General features: G+C 47.3%; 1 protein-coding gene across 4 annotated transcripts in view; it reads left to right on the top strand.

Moving 5' to 3' along the window:
- The window catches only part of CLCC1 (chloride channel CLIC like 1), a 1,214,053-nt gene that overhangs the window by 17,515 nt on the left and 1,171,696 nt on the right, over positions 1-24,842 (top strand). The gene's annotated exons all lie outside the window — the stretch shown is intronic.

Below are 24,842 nucleotides of genomic sequence, written 5' to 3' on the forward strand. Positions count from 1 at the left end.
TGGGTCCGGAGCCGCTGTGCAGGCATCGGCTTCTGAGGGTGTATTCAGGCCTACGGACTTGCATATTAAACCAACACCTCCTTATTTAGGGCCTAAACCTCAAACCTTACCTGGAAAACCAGTGCCCATGCTGCATGCTCAGGCCTCTATGCCTAAAAAACAAATAAGAATGGCTGAAGATCAGGGGAAGTCAATCTTCCTCTTCTAAGACACCTAGGACTGAATTTGTTTATGAATCTTCTGACCAGGATTTTGATTCTTCTAATTCTTCTGATAATCTGTATTTACCCTTATCTACTTATGAGGATTCTAATGCAGAGGACTCTATTCCCTCTGCTTCTCCTCCAAAAGATTTCTCTTTTGGTGAAACCTTGCACACTCTAAGGGAGCATTTCCACTGGGAAAGCCAGGATTTCTCTGATTCTAAAAAGAGACTTAGGGACTTCTTACTCCTGCCTCAGCATAGACCTATAGCTATACCTCCTGTACTAGACATTGTAGATTATGCCTTTTCTGATTCTAGTTTGGCCCCTGATTCTTTGCCTCCTGCTCCCAGAAAACCTAACCGATATTACAGGGTTCCTGATTCTTACAATTTCCTTTTTAAAAATCCTATTGCGGATCCAGAGACTATTTCACAGGGACCCAAGGGCATTAAGGCTTCTACTGCCAAAAACCCTAGCCCTTCTGATAGAGATTCCAGGGCGCTGGATAGATGGGGTAAGAAGGTTTACACTTCTGCTACTTTGGCCATTAGGACCTTAAACTGTCAGTTTCATATGTTAAAGTATCAACAACGTATTATTGGATTGCTTAAACAGAAAATTATGTTGATTCCTGACTGTGCTGAAAATAAGGATTTACAGGATTTGATGCATTCTGCTGAACAGGTTGGAAAACATACTTTGCAATGTGGGTTTGATTCTTTAGAGGCCTCTTGCAGGGCTGCTGTCACTGGGTCTGTACTCAGAAGGCATGCTTGGCTTAAGGAGCAATCTTTGCCTGATCATGTTAAAGCTAAACTGTTGGATGCTCCCTTAAATTAGGACCGCCTGTTTGGCAATAAAGTTGAGGAAGTTCTTAAAAAGATGGAAGATAAAGCTGAATCTATGCAAACTGTTAAAGATTTCTTACAAGTTCAGCCTCTAAGATTTAGTAGGCATTGACTCCCTAAGAATTGGTCCTTTCCTGCTCCTTCCAGGTCTTCTCAATCCAAACCCAGACCCAGCAGAAACCCCAGGATGTCCTTCAAGAATGCAACTGCAGTCCTTACATATGGGTTGTCCTGCCTCAGGCAGCCCTCGGTCGGCCGGATTCCAAAGTCTGGGTCCGCCGTCGGCCGATGTCGCCTCCTCCCGACGTCAGAGTGGCTGGGGTATAAAGGCATCAGCCGACGCCATCTTCCTCAGTCTTTCTTGCCGCGCGGTGCCCGAAGCAGAAGCAGTTTGCAAGTGCCGGTCGGTCAGCTCCTGTGTTTTACGTATCCGAAGTCATCAGAAAGCTAAGTACCCTGTTGGGGAACCTTTTCTTGCCTCAGCCGATGTCAGAAAAAACTGAAAAAGTTAATAACTGTTTGTCTTGTGGTAAACAAATACCTTATAAGGACTTCCATTCTTACTGCTTTCCCTGCCTGGGCCCAGACCACGACGTCATGGCCTGTGCTGCCTGTGCTTGCTTCAATAAGCGCACACTCAGGCGCCGGGCAGAGTTTGCTGAAGACTTTTTTGGCGAAAAATACTTTTATACCATGCCGTCGGAACAACCGACACCACATATTTCTAAAAAACGGAAAGACCGGGACCGGCATTCTTGGCCCGCGACTTCCACCGACACCACGCCAAAAACTACCGCGAGTGTATCGGTCTCTTCTGAGCCGTTTTTTTCCACCGCTCCAGACCGACGACACCGCTTTACCGATCACTTTGGCCCCGGAGCCTACGCCGGTGCCGGTTGTTGATTTTCCCCCAGAAACTGAAGCCCAAGATTTGCCTGAGACCGTACCGGTGGACAAGGTTACTCCAGCACGTGGGGCGGCTAGGCCCCCTATGTCTATGTCTATCAAGGCCTACACATGTGCTAAGGCTTCCAGCCAGGCTAAGTCTCACCCTCCTAAATCTTTGCCTCAGCCCACTACTGATAAACAAATCATGACTTTAGCTACAGATCTAATTTCCTTAATCAGAGGCTCCCAGGCCCATCCTGACAGAGGTTCTCAGCCTCCTTCAGACAAAAGGCCCAGGGGTGAGCATACAGACACCCCTTCTTCTGTTGAAGCCTCTGGTGACTCTGATCACTCAGATACCCAGGAAGAGTCCTTCCAGGCCTACGAGGATTCTGATGCGGAGGATTCTATTCCTTCTGCCTCTCCTCCTGAGGATATTTCTTTTGGGGAAGTTCTCCACTCCATGAGAGAGCATTTCCAGTGGCAAGGCCAGGAATTCTCCGACTCCATGAAACGGCTTCGTACCTTCCTTAAGCTTCCCCAACACAGGCCTTTAGCTGTCCTTCCAGTGTTAGCTGTACTGGATGATGTGTACTCAGATTCGAGTGCTTCTCCTGATTCTCTCCCCCCTGCTCCTGTCAAGCCGGACAGATTCTACAGGGTTCCTGAAACTCATAAACATTTCTTTAAGGCCCATTCTGTTGATCTAGAAACAATTTCCCAGGGGCCCAAAGGGGTGGCCACATCCACGGCCAAAAATCCTTTGCCCTCAGACAGAGAAGCTAGGTCCCTGGAGAGGTGGGGCAAAAAAGTTTATACCTCAACCACACTGGCCATGAGGGCCCTTAATTGTCTTTTTCATATGTTTCAGTATCAGGATTTCTTGATGGATGATTTGCAGAAAAAGTTAGCCTCTCCTGAGCCTTTAGATAGAAAGGCCTTGCAGGATTTAGTTCGTAATACACAGCAGGTTAGCAATCATTTTCTTCAGTGTGGTTATGATGCATTGGAAGCTTCTTGTAGAGCAGCTATGACAGGGGCCGTCATACGTAGACATGCATGGTTGAAAGAACAGGCATTGCCAGATCATGTTAAAGTAAAGCTTCTAGATGCACCTGTGGAAAAACACAAGCTATTTGGTGCTAATGCTCAGGATGTGTTGAAATCAATTGAGGAAAAGGCTAAATCAGTGCAAACAGTCAAAGATTTCCTCCAGGTTCAGCCACCGAGGTTCAGCAGGAATTGGCCTTCTAAGACTTGGTCCTTTCCAGACACTGACAAGTTTCAAAGGGGAAAAAACAGGCGTGCCCGAGGGAGAGGGCAATACAGAGGCTCCTACAGGGGACGCCAATGGCGACCGACTAATCAGAGAGGTGGCGCAGGGACTTCTACTGCTCCACAGGGACAATCACAATGACTTGACTTTCACACCGCCGACCAAGGCTCAAAGAGAAGCACCTTTAGGCAGAAAATTATCCTTATTTTCAAAAAATTGGCACATTTTAACAAGGGACACATGGATTCTGGACATAATAGACCAAGGCTACAGGTTCCACTTCCACACTTTACCAACAAGACAAGGCATGCCCAACCTGCCACAAAATCAAAGGGCAGAGGCATTAGTACAAGTTTCAAAGCTGATAAAAATCAAAGCAATAGAAAAGGTACCTCCTCAGGAACAAGGCCAGGGATTTTACTCAAGACTGTTCCTTGTTCCAAGAAAAGAAAAGCAATGGAGGACCTATACTGGACTTGTCCGCTCTAAACACTTTTCTCATTGTACCAAAATTCAAAATGCTGACGCTCCAGCAACTCCTTCCCATGCTGGGCAAGGGGTCTTGGCTGGTTACTCTGGACCTCAAGGAGGCATACCTGCATGTCCCAATCAGACACAGTTGCAGAAGATACCTCAGATTTCTTGCAGGGTCAGAGCATTATCAATTCTCAGCATTGCCTTTTGGCTTATCTACTGTGCCCAGAGTATTCACGAAATGCCTGGCATCAGTAATTGCACACTGCAGACTCCAGGGGATACAAATATACCCTTACCTGGACGACTATGTTATACAAGTGGACAGCAAGCAAGCCTTGACAAAAAACTTGAATTATGTCATTCACTTACTACAGGCTTTGGGATACACAGTCAACTTACAAAAATCAAGACTACTGCCATCCCAGCAAATAATTTTTCTAGGAGCCAAACTAGACACAGAATCACAAATGGCTTACCTCACAGAAGAGAAGCAAGAACAATTACCACATTACTTCAAAAGCCTAGCAAAGCTCACCCAGATGACTGCAAGGAAAATCCTGCAGGCCCTGGGTTTCATGGCATTTTGCATTCCACTGGTTCCACTGGCAAGACTACACATGAGAAAATTACAATGGTACCTAAAAAGTTTATGGTCTCAACACAGCCACAACTTAGAAGCAAGTATTCCACTCATCCCATGTCTACAAAGGGAATTTCTGTGGTGGGCCCAAGCAAGCCAGTTAAAGGTATGCCTTTCAACAAACCTCAAACAAGCCAAACCATTACAACAGATGCCTCAGACCATGGATGGGGGGGCGCACATGGAGGGCAGATGCATTCAAGGGCAATGGACCCCCCAGGAAGTGCATCTTCACATCAATCAAAAAGAGATGTTAGCAGTAATTCATGCAATCGAGGCCTTCGGGAAATATATTCAACAAGGTCATCTGCTAATAAAGACAGACAACACCACTGTTATGTGGTACATAAACAAACAGGGAGGTACTCATTCTTACCCCCTTTGCAGACTAACAATGACTCTTTGGGAAAAGTCCCTGAAACTGAACATACAGCTGCAATCCCAGTTTGTTCCGGGCAGGGACAATGTTCTGGCGGACAGTCTAAGCAGAAACATCCTGGACCCGCACGAATGGATGTTGCATCCAGACATTTTTGCACAAATAACTCTTGCATGGGGGAGGCCAGACATAGATCTCTTTGCTTCCCACCTCAATCATCATCTGAAAAAGTTCTGCTCGAGGACACACCATCCACAAGCCTGGAGAATAGATGCCCTCTCATTCAGCTGGAACTCTCTAACAATCTATGCATTCCCGCCTCTACCATTAATGACCAAGGTGTTACTGAAGATCAAAGCAGAACAACCGAAAGGCATTTTGATAGCTCCAGACTGGCCAAGACAGCACTGGTATCCATTACTAAGGAGCATAACGTGCACCAAGCCGTGGCCCCTGCCTCAATGGCCTCTGCTTTTGACTCAGCACAATTACAGGACGGTTCATCCCAACCTGCAAACTCTGCAGCTGGCAGCTTGGAAGGTTCCATGACTTCTCCACATATCTCTCTTTCCAAGGAAGTGCAACAGATCTTACTGGAAGCACGCAGACCTTCCACCAGAAAAACTTATTCAGCCAAATGGAAGAGATTCAACATCTGGAATACCAACAAGGGACAGGATGCATCAGTAATGAGCATCCCACAGATACTGGAATACTTGGCAGAAATGCTGCATAATGGACTTTCCTATTCTTCCATAAAAATTCACGCTTCAGCAATTTCAGCAAAATACAACACTGATCCACCTGTGTTTTCACATCCTTTGCTAAGACAATTTCTAAGAGGGATAAAGAATATCAAACCTCCCAGAAAACCACCAGTGCCTGCATGAGACCTCAACTTCGTGTTAGAGAAATTAACTCTTCCGCCCTTTGAACCAGCAGCGTCTTCAGAATTGCATTTTCTTTCCTGGAAAACAGTTTTCCTGTTTGCAATTACATCAGCAAGGAGAGTTTTGGAGATACAGGCCCTCATGGCAGTACCTCCATTTCTCATTTTTCATCAGGACAGGGTTTCTTTAAGAACCAATCCTTCTTTTATGCCTAAAGTGATATCCAGGGTGACTCTAAATCAAGCAATTCACCTGCCTACTTTCTTTCCCAATCCTCAAAATAAAGGGGAAAGGCTGCTGCACACTTTGGACATACACAGACAACTACGCTATTACTTGGACAGAACAAAGGCCAACAGAAAGTCAGACCAACTTTTTGTAGCATACACTCCTGCAGTGCAAGGAAAGGCAATTTCCAAACAAACAGTTTCAAAATGGATTGGACATTGCATCAGATTCTGTTATTCTTTCCATGGAAAGGGTGTGCCAGCCAATATCAGGCCACACTCCACCAGAGCTATAGCCACCTCCACAGCCTTCTAAGAGGGGTGGCTACAAAGGACATTCTAGAAGCTGCTACATGGAGCTCCGTGCATACATTTTACAAGCACTACAACCTGCCTTTATATTTCAGATCCCGAGCAGGCTTTGCTTCGGCAGTCCTGCAGGGCATTTTAGCTACACCATCCTTATCTTAGAGCCTACCACCCCCAGCTTGGCTATGGTATTCAACCCATATGTAAGGACTGCAGTTGCATTCTTGAAGGACATAGTACAGATGTTCTTCGTGTTTCACTGTTGCAGTCATAACTGTAGGGTGTTCCTGCCGGCAGGCATCCCGAGGTCGGCCAGAATTCCAAAGTCTGGGTCCGGCGTCGGCTGTACCAGCAAGTACCCTGATGTCAGAACGCAGAGGTATAAAGCTGACAGCCGACGCCATCTTCTCCAGTCTTTCTTGCCGTGCGGTGGAAAGCAGCTCGCAAGTCGTTGGTTGGCGCATTCAGGACAACTTGCTTTGATTGTCGTCGGTCCGAAGTTTTTTACTTCTCTTCTCAAGCTAAGTACCCCGTTGGGGAATCTTTTTTTTTTGCTCCTCCGATGTCAGAAAAAGTTAATAATTGTATATCGTGTGGAAAACAAATACCTCATAAAGATTTCCACTCTTACTGTCTACCTTGCTTAGGCCCTGACCACGACGTTTCTTGCTGTCGGTTCTGTGCCAGGTTTAATTCTCGCACTATCAAGCGTAGGTACGATTGGGCCTTGAATTATTTCGGTAGACGGTTCAATTATCGGATGTCGTCGGATACTTTACCGACAACCGGAATTCAAAAGAAATGCAAGGACAAGGATAGGCCTCCGAGGTCCAAACAGGATACTTTGCAGCCAGAGCCAGCTTCGGGTTCGGCGGTTGTCAGTGAGGCGCTTTTGCAGCCCCTGTCGTCCGCCACTTCGGAACCGATGGCCGACACGGACTCCCATGGGGAGCCATCTAGGCCTAGTATTTTATCTGCTGCAGGACCTTCGGACGTCGCTCCTTCAGATGGGTCCAGAACCGCTGTGCAGGTACCGGCTTCTGAGGGGGTTTTCAGGCCTTTTCATATCACTATTTCTACAAAGACAAAGGCAAAGTCAAAGACTCCTGTTAAACCAAGGGTTTCTTCTCAAGCTGCCTCGGATACAGCTCCCAAGACCCAGAAGCAATTACTACGGATGGCTGAGGATTTACTTACAATGATTAGGGGTTCTCACCCTCCTCCTGAAAAAAGGCCTAGACAGGATATACCTTATGATTCCTGTGATCAGGCTTCTATGTCTTCTGTCTCTTCCTCTGACCAGGATTATTCTTTTCCTCCTTATGAGGATTCTGATGCAGAGGACTCTATTCCCTCTGCTTCTCCCCCTGAAGATTTCTCTTTTGGGGAAACCTTACATGAGATGAGAGAGCATTTTCATTGGGAAGGTCAGGATTATTCTGCTTCCAAGAAGAGACTTAGGGAATTTCTCCTTCTCCCTCAACACAGGCCTTTGGCTATTCCTCCTGTACTTGATATTGTGGATGATGCTTTTTCTGAAGCTAACCTGAATCCTGATTCCTTGCCACCTGCTCCTTCTAAGCCTGATAGATTTTACAGAGTCCGTGATTCCCATCAATTCTTATTTAAGAACCCTTCTGCAGATCCTAAAACTATTTCTCAGGGTTCTAAGGCTGCTAAGGCAGTTTCATCTAAAAATCCTATTCCCTCTGAAAAGGATTCTCGTGCCTTGGACAGGTGGGGCAAAAAGGTTTATACTTCTGCTACTCTTTCTATTAGAGCATTAAATTGCCAGTTTCACATGTTCAAGTATCAGCAATTTCTTTTGTCTGTTTTAAAGCAAAGGCTTTCTACCTTTCCTGCATGTGCAGAGGACAAGGAATTACAGGATGTATTGCATGCAACTGAACAAGTTAGCAAACATAGTTTACATTGTGGTTTTGATGCCTTGGAAGCTTCTTGCAGGGCCGCAGCCTCTGGTACTGTTATCAGGAGACATGCTTGGCTTCGTGAGCATAATTTACCTGAGCAGGTTAAGGCTAAACTGTTAGATGCCCCTGTTCAGCATGATGTTTTGTTTGGATCCAAGTCTGAGGAGGGTATTAAAAAGATGGAAGAAAAAGCAAAATCTATGCAGACTGTTAAAGATTTCTTACAAGTTCAGCCTCCTAGATTTTCTAGAAATTGGCCCTCCAAAAATTGGTCCTTTCCCACGTCTGACAGGCCTCAAAGGGGAAGATATAGACGCTCCAGAGGTCGGGCGCAGGCTCAGGCCTCTTACAGGTCCAGACAGTGGACTGCTTCTTCACCTAGAAGGGGAGAAGACAGACCTCAATCACAAAGGAAGCAGACCCAATGACTCTCTCTGTTGGGCTATAGGTCCTCCTTGCCTGGAAGCCCCTCTTGGAGGAAAACTTTCTCTTTTCTACCAAAATTGGACTCATATTACCCAGGACAAATGGGTTTTAGACGTGATTTTAAGAGGCTACAAATTCCACTTTCATACTCTGCCAAGGTCTTCCGGTTGGCCAGATCTGCCAAAACATCACCGGTCAGAGGCCTTAAATCAAGTGGATGCTTTATTGGCCATGAGAGCCATAGAACCTGTTCCACTTCCAGAGATGGGAAAAGGTTTTTACTCAAGACTATTTCTGGTCCCAAGAAAACAAAACTCATGGAGACCCATTCTGGACCTCTCAGTATTAAATACCTTTCTGGAGATTCCAAAATTCAAGATGCTTACTCTGCAACAACTTCTTCCCATGCTCTCCCAGGATGCTTGGATGGTGACATTGGACTTGAAGGAAGCCTACTTACACATTCCCATCAGACAGGAACGCAGAAAATACCTCAGATTCAAGGCAGGCTCGAGACACTTTCAATTCTCTGTACTGCCCTTTGGCTTATCTACTGCGCCCAGAGTCTTTACCAAGTGTCTGGCTCCAGTAGTAGCTTATTGCAGACTCCAAGGGATTCAAATTTACCCCTATCTGGACGACTGCCTTATTCAGGCGGACAGCAAGGATCTTTTACTTCAACATCTGCAGTTTGTTCAGCGTCTTCTCCTACTACTGGGATTTTCAGTGAACACAAAAAAGTCACATTTGATCCCCTCTCAACAAATGATCTTTTTGGGAGCTCTTCTAAACACAAGCTTGCAAAGGGCCTTCCTTACTCCAGAAAAGCAAGTACAACTGGCATCAATTTTCAAGACCTTGGCTGCTTTAACTCAGCTCACTGCAAGGAAATTCCTGCAGGCATTGGGCTACATGTCTTCTTGCATCCTGTTGATCCCAAATGCAAGGCTTCATATGAGAAAACTTCAATGGTACCTAAAGAGTGTATGGTCTCATGGTCTCAGCATTACCACAGTCTGGATACAATGATACCTCTGATTCCCTGCCTCCAAAAAGAGTTCCTTTGGTGGTCCAGGACTTGTGCTTTAAACGAAGGGAATCCCTTTCGTCTGCCTCATCCTTCTCAGATCATAACCACAGATGCTTCGGATTATGCTTGGGGAGCTCATTTTCTAGACAATTGCCAGCAGGGCTCTTGGACAAAGAAGCATCTTCCCTGGCACATCAACTTGAAGGAAATGTTGGCAGTCCAAAATGCTCTTCTAGCCTTCCAGAATATTTTGCAACCAGGATATCTTCTGATTCGTACAGACAGTACCACAGTCATGTGGTACATAAACAAGCAGGGGGGGCTCTCACTCTTACCTCCTTTGCAGACTAGCCATGAGTCTATGGGACACAGCTCTAAATCTGAATCTGCATCTTCAAGCTCAATTCATTCCAGGAAAACAGAATCTCTTAGCAGACAGCCTAAGCAGAAATCTTTTGGATCCTCACGAATGGATGCTGGACCCCAACTTATTCAACAGGATTACGACAGTTTGGGGTTGCCCTCTGATAGATCTGTTTGCATCCCATCTCAATCATCAGTTGCCTCTCTTTTGCACCAGGTCCTTCCACAAAACAGCTTGGAAAGTGGATGCCCTGTCTTTCAGCTGGAGGAATCTTTCGGGATATGCCTTCCCTCCTCTTCCTCTTCTGCCTCGGGTGTTACTGAAAATAAAACAGGACAAACCCAAGATTATCATTTTGATAGCTCCAAATTGGCCTCGGCAGTTTTGGTATCCAACTTTAAGACACCTGTTCTTTGAACCATCATGTATTCTGCCTCTGTCTCCTTCTCTTCTGTCCCAGCAACAGGGTCAGATGCTACACTCTCAAATCAAGACTCTATGCCTGGCAGCTTGGCTCTACAAGGGCCTTTGATTCCTTCTGCTCTTCCCAAACAAGTTTTGGATGTTCTCTTAGAAGCTAGGCGGCCTAGCACTAGAAAATCTTATGCTTCTAAATGGAAAAGATTTTGTATTTGGATGCGGGATCGAGGTTCTGATCCTCTTTTGCCTGATATTTCCTCCATTTTACTTTACCTCTCAGACCTTTTGCTTAAAGGCCTCTCCTTTTCTTCCATCAAAATCCATGCTTCTGCTATCTCGGCTCACTTCAGCACTGATCCCCCCATCTTTTCTCACCAGCTGGTGAGACAATTCTTGAGAGGGGCTAAGAATTTAAGACCACCCAGGACTCCTCCTGTTCCTGCTTGGGATCTTAATTATGTTTTGGAGAAACTTACTTTACCTCCCTTTGAGCCTGCTGCTGCTTCGGATATCAAGTTCTTATCCTGGAAGACAGCTATCTTATTAGCATTGACTTCTGCCAGAAGGGTGTCAGAGTTGCAAGCTCTCATGGCTGTGGAACCATACCTTATTTTACACCAAGACAGAGTTGCCTTGAGGACCAATCCTACATTTATGCCTAAGGTGATTTCTAAAGTGGCTTTAAATCAGATTATTCACCTTCCTACTTTCTTTCCAAATCCTCAAAACAAAGGGGAAAGGATTTTACATTCATTGGACGTACACAGACAACTACGATTTTACCTGGACAAAACTAAAGATTTCAGAAAATCTGATCAGTTGCTTATCTCTTATGCCTCCAGTTCTCTAGGCAAGGCTATTTCTAAATAAACTATTTCCAAATGGATTGCTCATGGGATAAGGTTTTGTTACTCTCACTTTGGGAAACAGATTCCAGGTACTGTTAAAAGTCAATTCTACTAGAGCAGCTGCCACTTCAGCAGCTTTTCTCAGAGGAGTTCCTACCAAGGACATTTTGGAAGCTGCCACTTGGAGTTCAGTACATACTTTTTCTAAGCACTATAATCTCCCTTTGTATTCTAAGTCTAGGGCAGGTTTTGCTTCTGCTGTTTTGCAGGGTCTTCTGGCTGCCCCTTCTTCTGCATAACCTCCTCCCTCCTTCACAGCTTTGGGATTCCACCCTACAGTTATGATTGCAACAGTGAAACACGACGAACATAGTACAGTTGTGTACACCTGCCATAAATGTAGATGTTCGAGTGTCTTCACTGTTGCAGTCGGTGTTTCCCTCTCACTAATCCCCTCTTATTTTTTTGCTTGTTCTATCTTCCTCTTCCTTTGTGGTGTATTTGTGTTTCTTTTTGGACACCTTTTGGTTATTTTGGGGGGCTTCTGACATCTGGGGCAAGAAAGGCTGGAGAAGATGGCGTCGGCTGTCAGATTTATACCTCTGCGTTCTGACGTCAGGGTACTTGCTGGTACAGCCGACGCCAGACCCAGACTTTGGAATTCTGGCCGACCTCGGGCTACCTGCCGGCAGGAACACCCTACATTTATGACTGCAACAGTGAAGACACTCGAACATCTACATTTATGGTAGGTGTACACAACTGTACTTTTTGTACCTACCATAAATGTAGATGTCTGATACATATGCAACTGCAGTCAGGTTTTCCCTCCCTCCTTCCCCTCTGTGTATTGGGTCCACTTCCCTCCTTTTATACTTAGCTGGGGATATCTGTTATGGTGTATCTGTTTATTACTATTGTGTATGTCTGGAATTTTTTATCCAGTTCTAAATTTAGCCTTCCTTGGAGGGCACCTGGCATCTGGGGCAAGAAACACTGAGGAAGATGGTGCCGGCTGATGCCTTTATACCCCAGCTGCTCTGACGTCGGGGAGGAGGCGACATCAGCCGACGCCGGACCCAGACTTTGGAATCCGGCCGACCGAGGGCTGCCTGAGGCAGGACAACCCATATGTAAGGACTGCAGTTGCATATCTATCGGACATCTACATTTATGGTAGGTACAAAACTGTACATCTGAAGTAGGAAGACTTCATTCGTCTGCAACCTGTGGGTATCGGATCCGACCTCGGATCCGAGCCGGCAATTCAAAAGCTTAGGCTCCGAGCTCCTAGCTCCTCCCTCTTACCCATAACCCCTTGCCACGCCCTGACTGACCTCAGATTTCGTTTGCCGCTTTTCAAGAAGCAACGGAATTCTTGAGCTCCTGGCGTGGTTTTTCAGATAAGTGGTTTTCTGACAGGAAAATTGTTGAAATTCTCATTTTTTGTTTAAAATATAGTTAGTGTTGTGTGTGATTAAGGCTTTCCCTCCCTCTTTAGTTAAATTTCTCGGGTTTTTCGTAGTTTGTTTGTGTGTGTGTGTGTTTAGGCCTTAGGTGTTATGTCTGAAGCCCCTAAGGCTGTCTTTTCAAAATGTACCGAGTGTGGCCATAAGCTGTCCCCAGCGGATGGCCACACTCTCTTGGTCATCTTGGGGTTGAACACCTGTCTTCTGGTTGTACCATTTGTGCAGGGTTCAACCCCGGCTTTAAGGGAACGGAGGTCGAAGTTAGTGCTGGCGGGTCTGTTACCCCAGATACTGCTTCGCCTCTGCCCCAGTCAGCAACTTGTTGCTGTCAGTTCTCCCCTCCGGCTGGGACTCAACCTCCCTTAAAAATGCCGGAGGAAGGATTCTAGTAGGGAGAGACAGAAGAGAGGCACAGGGAGAAGCACCACAAGAGGAGAGCCAAGCTTCCAGCTCTGCTCCTCCATCTAAGCGGGCTTCCCCTGTGCCTTCTAGCTTTCCTCCTCCTCGGCTCGACTCCCCTCGGTTCTCTCCTGGACCCGAGGAGGAGGAGACTAGCCCTTCCAGGAGGTCACCGAGGCGGTTCTCTAGGTCCGCCGGTGGCCTCCTCTAGATCGACCTTTCGATGAGCGAAGCTGATATGGACGGATGATGAGGAAATTCATCCAGGCCCAAATGCAAATGGGAGTGCTCCTAGCCCCCAACCGGGAGGGCTTCGACCTTTTTCGCCCGTAGCTCCTTCTCCGACCCATACCACGGGTTCGGAGCTTGCGCCGTGCAGATTTGGATCCGGGGTGGGTCGGATCCGATTGGGCGCACCTCGGATCCGTCCCATCCTGAGTGCTTCGGTGCCGGACCCGACCTCTCGAGCCGAGGCGAGCCTCGGATCCGAGGGAGCTGGTGTGTCTTCGGCTCCGTCCAGGTCGGAGCACACTGGTCTCGGATCCGGCGGTTTCGGCTCCTACTCCGATCCGTGCGTCGGATCCGAGTGGTCGGCTCTCGGGGCTTAGAAGCTGGCTCCCCTCGGCTTTCAGCGTTATGGAAAGGGCACTGTCGAGGACATCCGGACCCCGGTCCCTGCCACGCTCCACCCGCACTCCATTGCAGTTGGGCCAGGCCCCACCAGCGGTCCCAGGGACAGCCCGCCTCGATGTCCCAAGTGGTTCCCTTGGAACATCCATCTGCTGAAGAGTACTCCTCGGACAGCCCCGATGAAGTACCTTGAGCGCAAGTGCAAGAGGAGGCACATGGACTCCCCTGAGTCCGTCACTGAAGACACGGACTTGGATGAAGGGAAGGCTCCCTAGGAAGGATCAGGGGGTGGTCTGCCCCAAGGCTTCTTCGGACGAGTCTGTGTTCTTGGAGGCATTCGAGGCGGCCCTTCTACCTCTTGGGTGTCCTCCTGCTGACCCCTGGTAGATCTTATATCTATCAGGCGTGGAAGGATCCGGACACCATTGAGCCTATCCCAAAGCCCGGACCGCATTCTTTCTCCTCCATCAGACCGCACCCACTGGAGTAAGGGTCCCCAGTAGATGCCATGATGATGGCTGCGGCCACGAAGAGGAATTGGCCCAGGAGAGTCCCTCCGTCCATCCTCCGGGCAAGGAGTCCCATTCGATGGATCGAATTGGGAAGCAGTGTTTAGTTCAGCGACCTTCTCCTTGAGAGCTGAACTACATGGCGATGTCATTAGGATGCAGCGAGATCTGATTAAAGAGTGCGCTGCATCTCCTCGAGTCCATCTCGAGTGAGGATAAGCAGGTTTATTCCACCGAATGGCCACTCTCAGATCTGTATCCAACACATCTATGCGGCTGCTGTCTCATGCTACTGAGGGAGCCGCTAGAGCCAGGAGCAGGCCTTGTCATGAGGCGACAGGCCTGGCTCCGCCATTGTGATTTTGCTGAGCCCTTTAAGGCGACCTTCGCGAATGCCCTTTCGATGGTTCTGCCTTATTTGGCAAGACTGTTCGCGAGACACTTGTCCAGAGCGAAAAGGACGGGAAGACACTGTCTGCCGTCGGAGTCCGCTTCTCAGCTCCCCAGAGGTCCTTCTCTAAGAACCAAAAGGGACAGAAGAAGATGTGGTTCCGGAAGTCGCAGCAATCCCAACCTGCTCCGGATAACCAGTCCTTCCGTGGCAGAGGAGGACGGGGAGGTCGTCGTGCCAGAGGCAGGGGGGCTCCTGGCAATTTTGGGTCCAGAGAACCCTTCTCTGTGAGACCCACGCAGCAGCCCTGAAGGGTTGCTTGGCTGTCCGTCTCTGGAGGCAGTCGGGGGGGGCGGTTTTCGATGCACCTGACTTCTTGGGAGTCCATAACAACAGACAGTTGGGTGCTTCGACTCATATCCAGAGGATATTCAATACCCCTAATCAAGATCCCCAAATCTCGCAGCCTCCCAGATGTTCCACCCGACCAAGGAGGCGGCAGCTCAAATCGAGCAGCTGCTAGAAAAAGAGCCATCCAGCGTCCCCAGATCAAGCCGGATTAGGGTTTTACTCCAGGTTCTTTTGGTGCCAAAGAAGGCGGGGACTTAAGACCAATTTTAGACCTTTCCCTGTTGAACCTGTCAGTAACCAAGCAAAGTTCGGATGGTCACCCTGCAATCTATACTCCCCCTTTTGAGGGAGAACGACTGGATGTGTTCCATAGACCTCAAGGATGCGTACTACCACATTCGGATGGACAGACGATCCAGGAGGTTTCTTCGCTTCGGCTGGGAGCCAGTCACTATCAGTTCAGGGTCCTCCCTTTGGTCTCACCTCAGCCCCAGGGTGTTTACCAAGGTGTTAGCGGTGGTAGCGGCCCACCTGAGGCTCCAGGGATTACAGGTCTTTCCGTACCTGGGCGACTGGCTCCTGACTGCATCATCAAGGCATCTTCTGTGCTCAGCCAGGGATTACTTCCTTCAACTAGCACCAAGGCTGGGCATAACGATCAACTGGGAGAAATCTTTCCTGAATCCAACTCAAATTATAGATTTCATAGGAGGAAGACTAGACACCAGATCAATGCGAGCCTTCCTCACCCCAGACCGTATCGTCAGCCTGAGGTGTCATGTGACAGCAATCCTTCAACCGTCACCAACTGCAGCTTTGGTCCTGAGGGCCCTAGGTTCTATGGCGGCAGCTATCCCGCTTCTAATTCATGCCCGCTTACGCATGCGGGTTCTTCAATGGACCCTTCAAGTTCAGTGGTCTCCTCTTTGTTCGTCTCTAAACGCTCCGATTGCGGTCAGCAGAGCGTGCAGGGACTCCCTTCTGTGGTGGCTTCTTTCTCCGGAGCCCCTAGCAGGAAGACCCTTTTGCGCTGCATTTCCCGGAGCCACAGTGACCACGGACGCTTCTTGCCTGGGGTGGGGGGGGCATTCTGCGGAAGGATTGTCCAAGGCACGTGGAATCCCACAGAGGCGTCATTGCATATAAATGTCCTGGAAATGAGGGCGGTGCTCCTAGCGTTGCAAGCACTTCACCACGTTCTTCCTACAGGGACTATTGCGATTCAGACAGACAACATGTCCGTAGTCTGGTATATCAACAAGCAGGAGGAACCAGGTCTTATCCCCTTTGTCGAGGCCATGAGAGTCTGGGAATGGGCAATTTCCACCAAACGCTTTCTGATAGCAACGCACATTCTGGGAAAGTCCAACATCCTTGCGGACAAGCTCAGTTGCACCATCCTTTCTCCACACGAGTGGTCCCTAAACCTTCAAGTAGCGAAGAAGATTTTTGCCGTTTGGGGCAACCCTGTTGCGATCTTTTGCTTCTCCCTCAAACGCCAAATCGACAATTTCTTGCTCTACTTCCCCACCAGGGAGTTCGAGGATGCTCTGGTGCATGCTTGGCCTCCGGTCTCCTTTATGCCTACCCTCCACTTCCTCTGATGCAGAGGTTTCTGCAGAAAGCCAACAGTTTGGGGAGCAGAATGATTCTCATTGCCCCATTCTGGCCTCGACAACCTTGGTTCCCCTTCGTATGGTCTCACAAAATCAATCCACCATGGATTCTGGATCCAATTCGGATCTCATCTCTCACCCTCTGGGAATGCCAGTTCCCAATCTATGGACCCTGAAGTTGACAGCTTGGCTGCTCCAATTCCAACCTTAATTAGGACTCGGTATCTCTTCACGGTCAAAGCAATTTTGGTGGCTGCTCATAAAGCTTCTACCAGACAGGTTTATCGGAGTAAATGGAAGAGGTTCTCTATATGGGCAGGGCAGAGAGCGGTGGATCCATTTTCAGCACCTATCTCTGCGGTGCTAAATTTCTAACAGACCTCTTTCATCAAGGGGCCAGTTCTTCCACGATTAAAGTACAATTGGCGGCTATATCGCATTATCACATTGGACAGGACACAGCTCCCCTTATGACAGCGAAATTATGCAAATCCTTTCTCAAGGGAGTTTTTTTATTAAGGCCTCCAGTCAAGGAGGTTGTACCGCCTTGGGATTTGTCTTTAGTCCTGCAGGCCCTTACTGCTCCTCCCTTCGAGCCTGCAGCTTCTGCTGATTTAAAATTCCTTTCCTGGAAGACTGTCTTTCTGGTAGCTATCACTTCAGCCAGAAGGGTGTCTGAGCTTCAGGCTCTTTGTGTCAAACCGCCTTACCTTTCTTTCTTCCCTGATAGGGTGTGCCTCAGGACCAATCCATCTTTTCTTCCGAAAGTCTCTTCTGAATCCAATATTAACCAGTCTATCAATCTGCCTGTTTTTTTTCCCAAGTATTCAAACAAAGGGGAATACAAATTGCATTCATTGGATGTTCAAAGACAATTACGTTTTTATATTAACAGGACAGCTGGCCACAGGAAATCAGATCAGCTGTTCGTCTCCTTTGCTAAATTTGCTCTGGGTAAAGCAGTGTCTAAAGTCACTCTGTCTAAATGGATTGCTAATTGCATATTGCAGGCATATGACACTTCAGGCAGACCTGCTCCTAAGAGGTTCTGGCTCATTCTACTAGGGCAGTTTCTACTTCAGTCGCCTTTAAGTACCGTGTTTCCTAGTATGATATCTGCACGGCAGCTCCTTGGGCCTCGCGTCATATATTTATTTCTCATTACAAGGTGGATGTTGTTTCTAGAGGAAGAGCATCCTTTGGCTCAGCGGTGCTCGAACATCCTTCCATGATGGCCAAGATTCAGGTAGCTAGGGACTCTGTCCCACAGGTTGCAGATGAATGAAGTCTTCCTACTTCAGATTTAGAAGTTATGTACTCACCATAACGTTCCATCTGAGTAGGTGACTTCATTCGGATGCAACCATCCCCCCCTCCATCCCACTGACCTTTATAGAGTGAGTATTTATGCTGTTTTAGTATACTGTGGTCAGTATTTGAGGCAAACTCAATCTGAGGTCAGTCAGGGCGTGGCAAGGGGTTATGGGTAAGAGGGAGGAGCTAGGAGCTCGGAGCCTAAGCTTTTGAATTGCCGGCTCGGATCCGAGGTCGGATCCGATACCCACAGGTTGCATCCGAATGAAGTCACCTACTCAGATGGAACGTTATGGTGAGTACATAACTTCTAATTTTCAGTCCCAGGGTACACACAAGACTAAGCAGTGGGGTGCCTCCACTTCCAAATCTGGGAGTAGTAAGACTCCGCCCTATGGAAAACTGTCTCAATGACTTGACTTTAAAACTTCCAAGCACTTCTCAACTGACTGCTCCTTTAGGGGGAAAGATTGGTCTGCAGGCCAAAAACTGGGAACTCATTACCCAGGACAAATGGGTTTTAAATATTGTGTCCCAAGGATACAGATTCCACTTCCACATTTTACCAACCCCAAACGGTTGGCCAAATCTACCCCCAAATCAGTGGGCAGAGGCTCAAAAGAAAATACTCCCTCTTCTAAACATAAAGGCTATTCAGAGTGTACCAGAAGAGGAAAAAGGACAAGGTTTCTACTCCAGACTTTTCCTGGTACCCAGAAAAGACAATTTATGGCATCCTATCCTGGACCTGTCTACTCTAAACACCTTTTTGGTGGTTCCAAAATTCAAGATGCTGACTCTTCACCAGTTGCTTCCCATGCTAGGAAAAGATGCTTGGATGGCAACACTCGACTTAAAGGAAGCATACCTGCACATCCCAATCAGGGAATCTTGCAGAAGATATCTACGCTTCAGAGCAGGCTTCAATCACTACCAGTTCTCTGCACTACACTTTGGCTTATCTACTGCACCCAGGGTATTCACAAAGTACCTAGCCCCAGTCATTGCATTTTGCAGGCAAAGAAATATTCAAATATACCCATACCTGGACGATTGTCTAATTCATGCAGAAAGCCAGGACATAATTTTGAATCATCTGGCTTTTGTACAGAGTGCTAACTTGTCTGGGGTATATTATAAATGAAAATAAATCACACCTGGTACCCTGTCAACAAATTATATTCCTGGGAGCAAGCTTGAATATAACTTCCCAGATGGCTTTCCTCACGCCAGAGAAACAAATTCATCTGACAACCTACTTCAAACTAGTGGCCATGAAAACCCTTTTTATCTGCAAGGCAAATATTGCAAGGCTTGGGGTTCATAGCCTCCTGCATTCTTCTAATTCCATATGCAAGACTGCTTATGAGGAAACTACAATGGTACCTAAAAAGCATATGGTGTCAACATTCTCAGGATCTAGAAGCAATGATTCCTATCATACCTTGCCTACGCATGGAATTTCTTTGGTGGGTAGAGGCGTGCCACCTAAACAAGGGACTACCATTCACAACACCCCCTGCCACCCAAACCCTAAAAACAGACACATCAGATTATGCATGGGAGGCTCATTTGGCAGGGAAGTGCATTCAGGGCAAATGGAATCCAAGTCAAATGTACCTGCATATCAATCAAAAAGAAATGTTAGCTGTACAGAATGCTATGACAGCCTTCAAGGACCACATTCTTTCAGGACAATTAATGATAAAGACGGACAACACCACTGTTATGTGGTACATAAACAAGCAGGGAGGTACACATTCTTACCCCCTCTGTAGACTAGCCATAGCATTGTGGAACACAGCCCTGAGCTATAAACTACATCTACAAGCTCAATTCCTGCCAGGAAAACTAAATACACTGGCAGACGAACTAAGCAGAAACCTTATGGACCCAAACGAGTGGAAAGTGGAACCAAGGATTCTCATCATGTTGACAAGCAAATGGGGGAGCCCAGATATAGACCTGTTTGCCTCCCCCCAAAACTATCAGTCGGACAAATTTTGCACAAGGACTCCCCACAAACAAGCTTGGAAAGTGAATGCTCTGTCCTTCAGCTGGAAAAACCTATCAGTATATGCCTTTCCTCCACTGCCTCTGCTCTCCAAAGTACTACTAAAGATCACACAAGACAAACCAAGGACGATTTTGATTGCACCAGACTGGCCATGCCAACACTGGTACCCTCTCTTGTGCAGTGTGTCACTGTTGGCCCCATGGCACCTGCCTCAGACTTCTACTCTATTGTATCAGCAGGAGATCCAAATTCTGCACCCTCAACTTCAAACACTGAATCTAGCAGCCTAGCTAATTACATCATTTCTCCTTTACCATCCCTCAGTAAACCAGTGATGGATATCATTTTAGAGTCTAGGAGGCCTAGTACTATAACGCTGAAAAATGGAAAAGATTCTGTGCCTGGAACCAATCTCAAGGGATGAGCACAACAGTGCCCAGTTTACCTCAGATTTTACAGTACTTAACTGAGATGCTTCATAAAGGCCTGTCTTTCTCCTCCATCAAAATTCATGCCTCAGCCATCTCATCTCATTATCACACAGAACCACCCCTCTTCTCTCATCCACTACTTAAGCAGTTCCTCAGAGGGGCCAAAAATCTACGACCACCCAGGAGAGCTCCAACTCCAGCCTGGGACTTCAACTTTGTATTGGAAAAGCTCACCCTTCCTCCTTTCGAGCTAGCTGCAGACTTAAAATTCCTTTCCTGAAAAAGTTTTCCTTTTTGCAATCACTTCGGCAAGAAGGGTATCTGAATTACAGGCCCTCATAGCAGTGCAGCCTTTCATTGTCTTTCATGCAGACAGATTGTCCCTTAGGACCAATCACTCCTTCATGCCCAAGGAGGTATCCAGTGTGGCCCTTAATCAGTCCATACATTTGCCAACCTTCTTTCCTAATCCACAGGACAAAGGGGAACGAATTCTGCACTCCTTAGACGTGCACAGACAACTAAGATTCTACTTGGACAGAACTAAACCTCAAAGGAAATCTGATCAACTGCTGGTGGCATTTGCTGGAGGGGCAGAGGGGAAGGCTATTTCAAAGCAAACCATTTCCAAATGGATAGGCCATTGCATTCATTTCTGCTACAAACACCATGGAAAACCTATCCCACAGGGAATCAGACCCCACTCTACCAGGTCTGCATCTACCTCTACAGCCTTTCTCAGAGGCGTCCCTACCAGGGACATCCTAGAAGCTGCTAATTTCACCAAGCATTACCATCTGCCAATTTTCTCTAAATCCAGAGCTGGTTTTGCCACTGCAGTCTTGCAGGGTCTTTTAGCTGGTCCTAATTCTATTTAACTTCCTCCTCCTCCCATCCTTAGCTTTGGGAATCTACCCAAATGTAATGACTGCAACAGTGAAACACGAAGAACATAGTACAGTTGTGTACACTTACCATAGATGTAGATTTTCGAGTGTATTCACTGTTGCAGTCCTGGTTACCCTCCCTCCAGCCCCCTTCTTATTTTGGATATACCTCTACTTTCCTTTATCTTCAAAAGCTTTTTGGTGTATTTGCTTTTTTGTTGGCGGTATAACCTTGTATATTTATAGATTTAATTTCTTCCCTTTAAGGGGGCACCTGACATCTGGGTCAAGAAAAGCTGATGTAATGGCGTCGGCTGCATGTTTTATACCCCTGACGACCTGACGTCATGGAAGAAGGGACAGCAACTGACACAGGACCCAAGACTTTGTTAATCAGGCCGACTGAAGGCTACTGCAAGCAGATAACCCAAAAGTGATGACTGCAACAGTGAATACACTCGAACATCTACATTTATGGTAAGTGTACACAACTGTACTTTACATGGCAGCTACCATTCCCATGTTGTCCCTAGCATGGATGCACATGAGGAAACTTCAGTGGTAACTCCGGTCGGTGTGGACCCAACACTCCCACCCACTGGAGTTCAGGATCCCGTTGCTCCCCTGCTTACATCAGGAACTGAGATGGTGGGCGGCTCAGGTAGGCCAAAACCCAGGTCTGCCTCTGCAAGCACACTCCCCCCTTCCAGATCATGTACACAGATGCCTCAGACCCGGGCTGAGGAGTGACTCTGGAGAAAAGGGAAGGTACAAGGTTTGTGGACAAACAGATTGGACAAGACTACATGAACGTGAGAGAAATGAGGGCCATTCTCCTGGCTCTACAGGCCTTCCAGCCATACCTAGAGCAGGGTCCTCTAAAGATATTCTCAGACAACACCACAGTCCTGTGGTATCTCATCAAGCAGGGAGGGACCAAATCCTACCTTCTTTGCAGACTAGCTCTGCAGGTGTGGGAACTGGCTATCTCACAGGGGATCACCCTCCAGGCAGCCTACATCTCATCCCAGCACAACTACCAGGCAGATTACCTAAGCAGAACCACTTCAAACAACCACGAATGGATGCTGCAAAGAGATGATGTTCATCGTGTTATACTGCTGCAGTCATCACACTTGGGGTTATCCTGCCATCAGGCAGTCCCGCAGTCGGCCGAATCCTAAAGTCTTGGTTCGGAGTTGGTTGTAGTCACTTCTTCCCTGACGTCAGTGCGACAGGGGTATAAAAGAGGCAGCCGATGCCATTTTCTTCAGTCTTTCTTGCCACACGATGCCCAAAGCAGAAGCAGATGTCCTGCGGCAAGAAAGACTGAAGAAGATGGTGTCTGCTGATGCTTTTATACCCCAGCCGCTCTGATGTCGGGAAAGCGACATCAGCGGCCGCGGACCCAGACTTTGGAATCCGGCCGACTGGCTGCCTGAGGCAGGACAACCCATATGTAAGGACTGCAGTTGCATATCTATCGGACATCTACATTTATGGTAGGTACAAAACTGTACTTTTGCGAGTGCCGGTCGGCTAGCTCCTGAGATTTTCGAATCGAATTTCAGCCCGAAGTCTTCTCTAAAGCTAAGTATCCCATTGGGGAAACTTTTCTTGCCTCAGACCGATGTCAGACAAAGTTAATAATTGCATTTCTTGTGGGAAGCAAATATCTCATAAGGATTTTCATTCTTATTGTATTCCTTGCCTAGGCCCAGACCACGACGTCTCTGGTTGTTGGTTTTGTGCTAGGTTCAACAAACGTACAATCAAGCGTCGGGCAGATTTCGCCCGACATTATTTTGGCAGAAAATTTAACTATAGTATGTCGTCGGAGCAACCGACATCAGCAATGATTAAAAAACACAAGGATAAGGACAGGCAACCAAGGCCAAGACCAGATACCGAGGCCTCAGCAAGGCCTGTCGCCGGTTCTCCGGTTTTCAGCAAGGCACCTACGCAGCCCCTGACTACCGCAGATTTAGAAATTCTGACGGCCTCCCAGACCAAATCAACTGGGCCTCACCCATCTCACCCCTCGGACGCCAACCATGATGGTGATCCGGAGATTTTGGACATGCCTTCGGTTTCTGAAGGTGTCTTCAAACCGACAACTATCTCTATTAAGTCTTATGCTAAACTTAAAGCCCCCTTAAAAGTTAGGAAACCGGGTCCACAGACCCCCCCACAGACCCCTATGCCTAAAAACAGATGCTTAAGATGGCTGAGGATTTAATTACCCTTATCAGGGGTTCCCAACCCCCTCCTGACAAAAGGCCTAGACTGGAGGAAGATCATCCTTCTTCTGACCAAGCATCCACTTCCTCAGCTAACTCTGACGACCAGGATTATTCCTTCCCTCCTTATGAAGACTCAGATGCTGAAGAGTCCATTCCCTCTGTCTCCCCCCCTGAAGACTACTCCTTTGGGGAAACTTTCCACACCATGAGGGAACACTTCCATTGGGAAGGCCAGGATTACTCTGACTCTAAGAAAAGACTCCGTGAGTTTCTTCTTCTTCCACAGCATAGACCCCTTGCAATTCCTCCAGTTTTAGACATTTTGGATGATGTTTACGCCGAATCTAGTCTAATCCCAGATTCCTCACCTCCTGCACCAGCTAAACCAGACAGATACTACCGAGTTCCTGATTCTCATAAGTTTCTATATAAAAGCCCTGTTGCAGACCCCAAACCATTTCCCAGGGTCCCAAAGGGGTTAAGGCCTCTACTGCTAAGAATCCACTACCTTCTGAAAGAGATTCCAGAGCATTAGAAAGATGGGGGAAGAAAGTGTATACGTCTGCCACTTTGGCCATGAGGGCCTTAAACTGCCAATTCCACATGCTAACATACCAGCAGTACTTGATTACACAGTTAAAGCAGAAAATGATCCCTCAGACAGATCAACCTGATTTCAAAGAGATGCAGGATTTGATGCATGCAGCAGAACAGGTGGGAAAGCATACCTTACAGTGTGGTTTTGTTTCATTGGAAGCCTCATGTAGAGCAGCTGTCACAGGTTCTGTAATACGTAGACATGCTTTGCTAAAAGAGCAAGCCTTACCAGAACATGTCAAAGCAAAGTTATTGAATGCTCCTTTGCAGAAAGATGTGTTATTTGATGTCAAAGCAAAGGAAGTTTTAAAGAAAATGGAAGAAAAGGCAAAATCTATGCAGACAGTTAAAGATTTTTTACAGGTACACCCTCCTCGTTTCAGCAGAAACTGGCCATCAAAAAACTGGTCCTTTCCTGCATCAGACAGACCCCAAAGGGGTAGGTACAGACACCCAAGGGGCAGAGGCCAGCCACAAGGTTCCTTCAGGCCTAGACAATGGCATACAACAACTCAAAGAGGTGGAGACGAAAGATCTCAACCCTTCAGGAAACAAACACAATGACTTCCCTCTTCGTCTGCCAAGCAAAATTGCCCTAGCAGCACCTTTGGGAGGAAAACTGGCTCTATTTCCACAAAATTGGCACATCATAACAAAGGACAAATGGGTTCTGGATATTACCCGAGGCTACAGATTTCATTTTCACACTTTACCACGGATGAGAGGCATGCCAAATCTGCCCGAAACCAATGGGCAGAGGCACAAACGCAAATTTCAGCTCTCATGGATATGAAAGCAATTCAAAAGGTACCTACAAAGGAGCAAGGCC

This window comes from Protopterus annectens, chromosome 10.part0 (genome assembly GCF_019279795.1).
Source record: "Protopterus annectens isolate FY-2018-M chromosome 10.part0, PAN1.0, whole genome shotgun sequence".
NCBI classification, from domain to species: Eukaryota; Metazoa; Chordata; order Ceratodontiformes; family Protopteridae; genus Protopterus; species Protopterus annectens.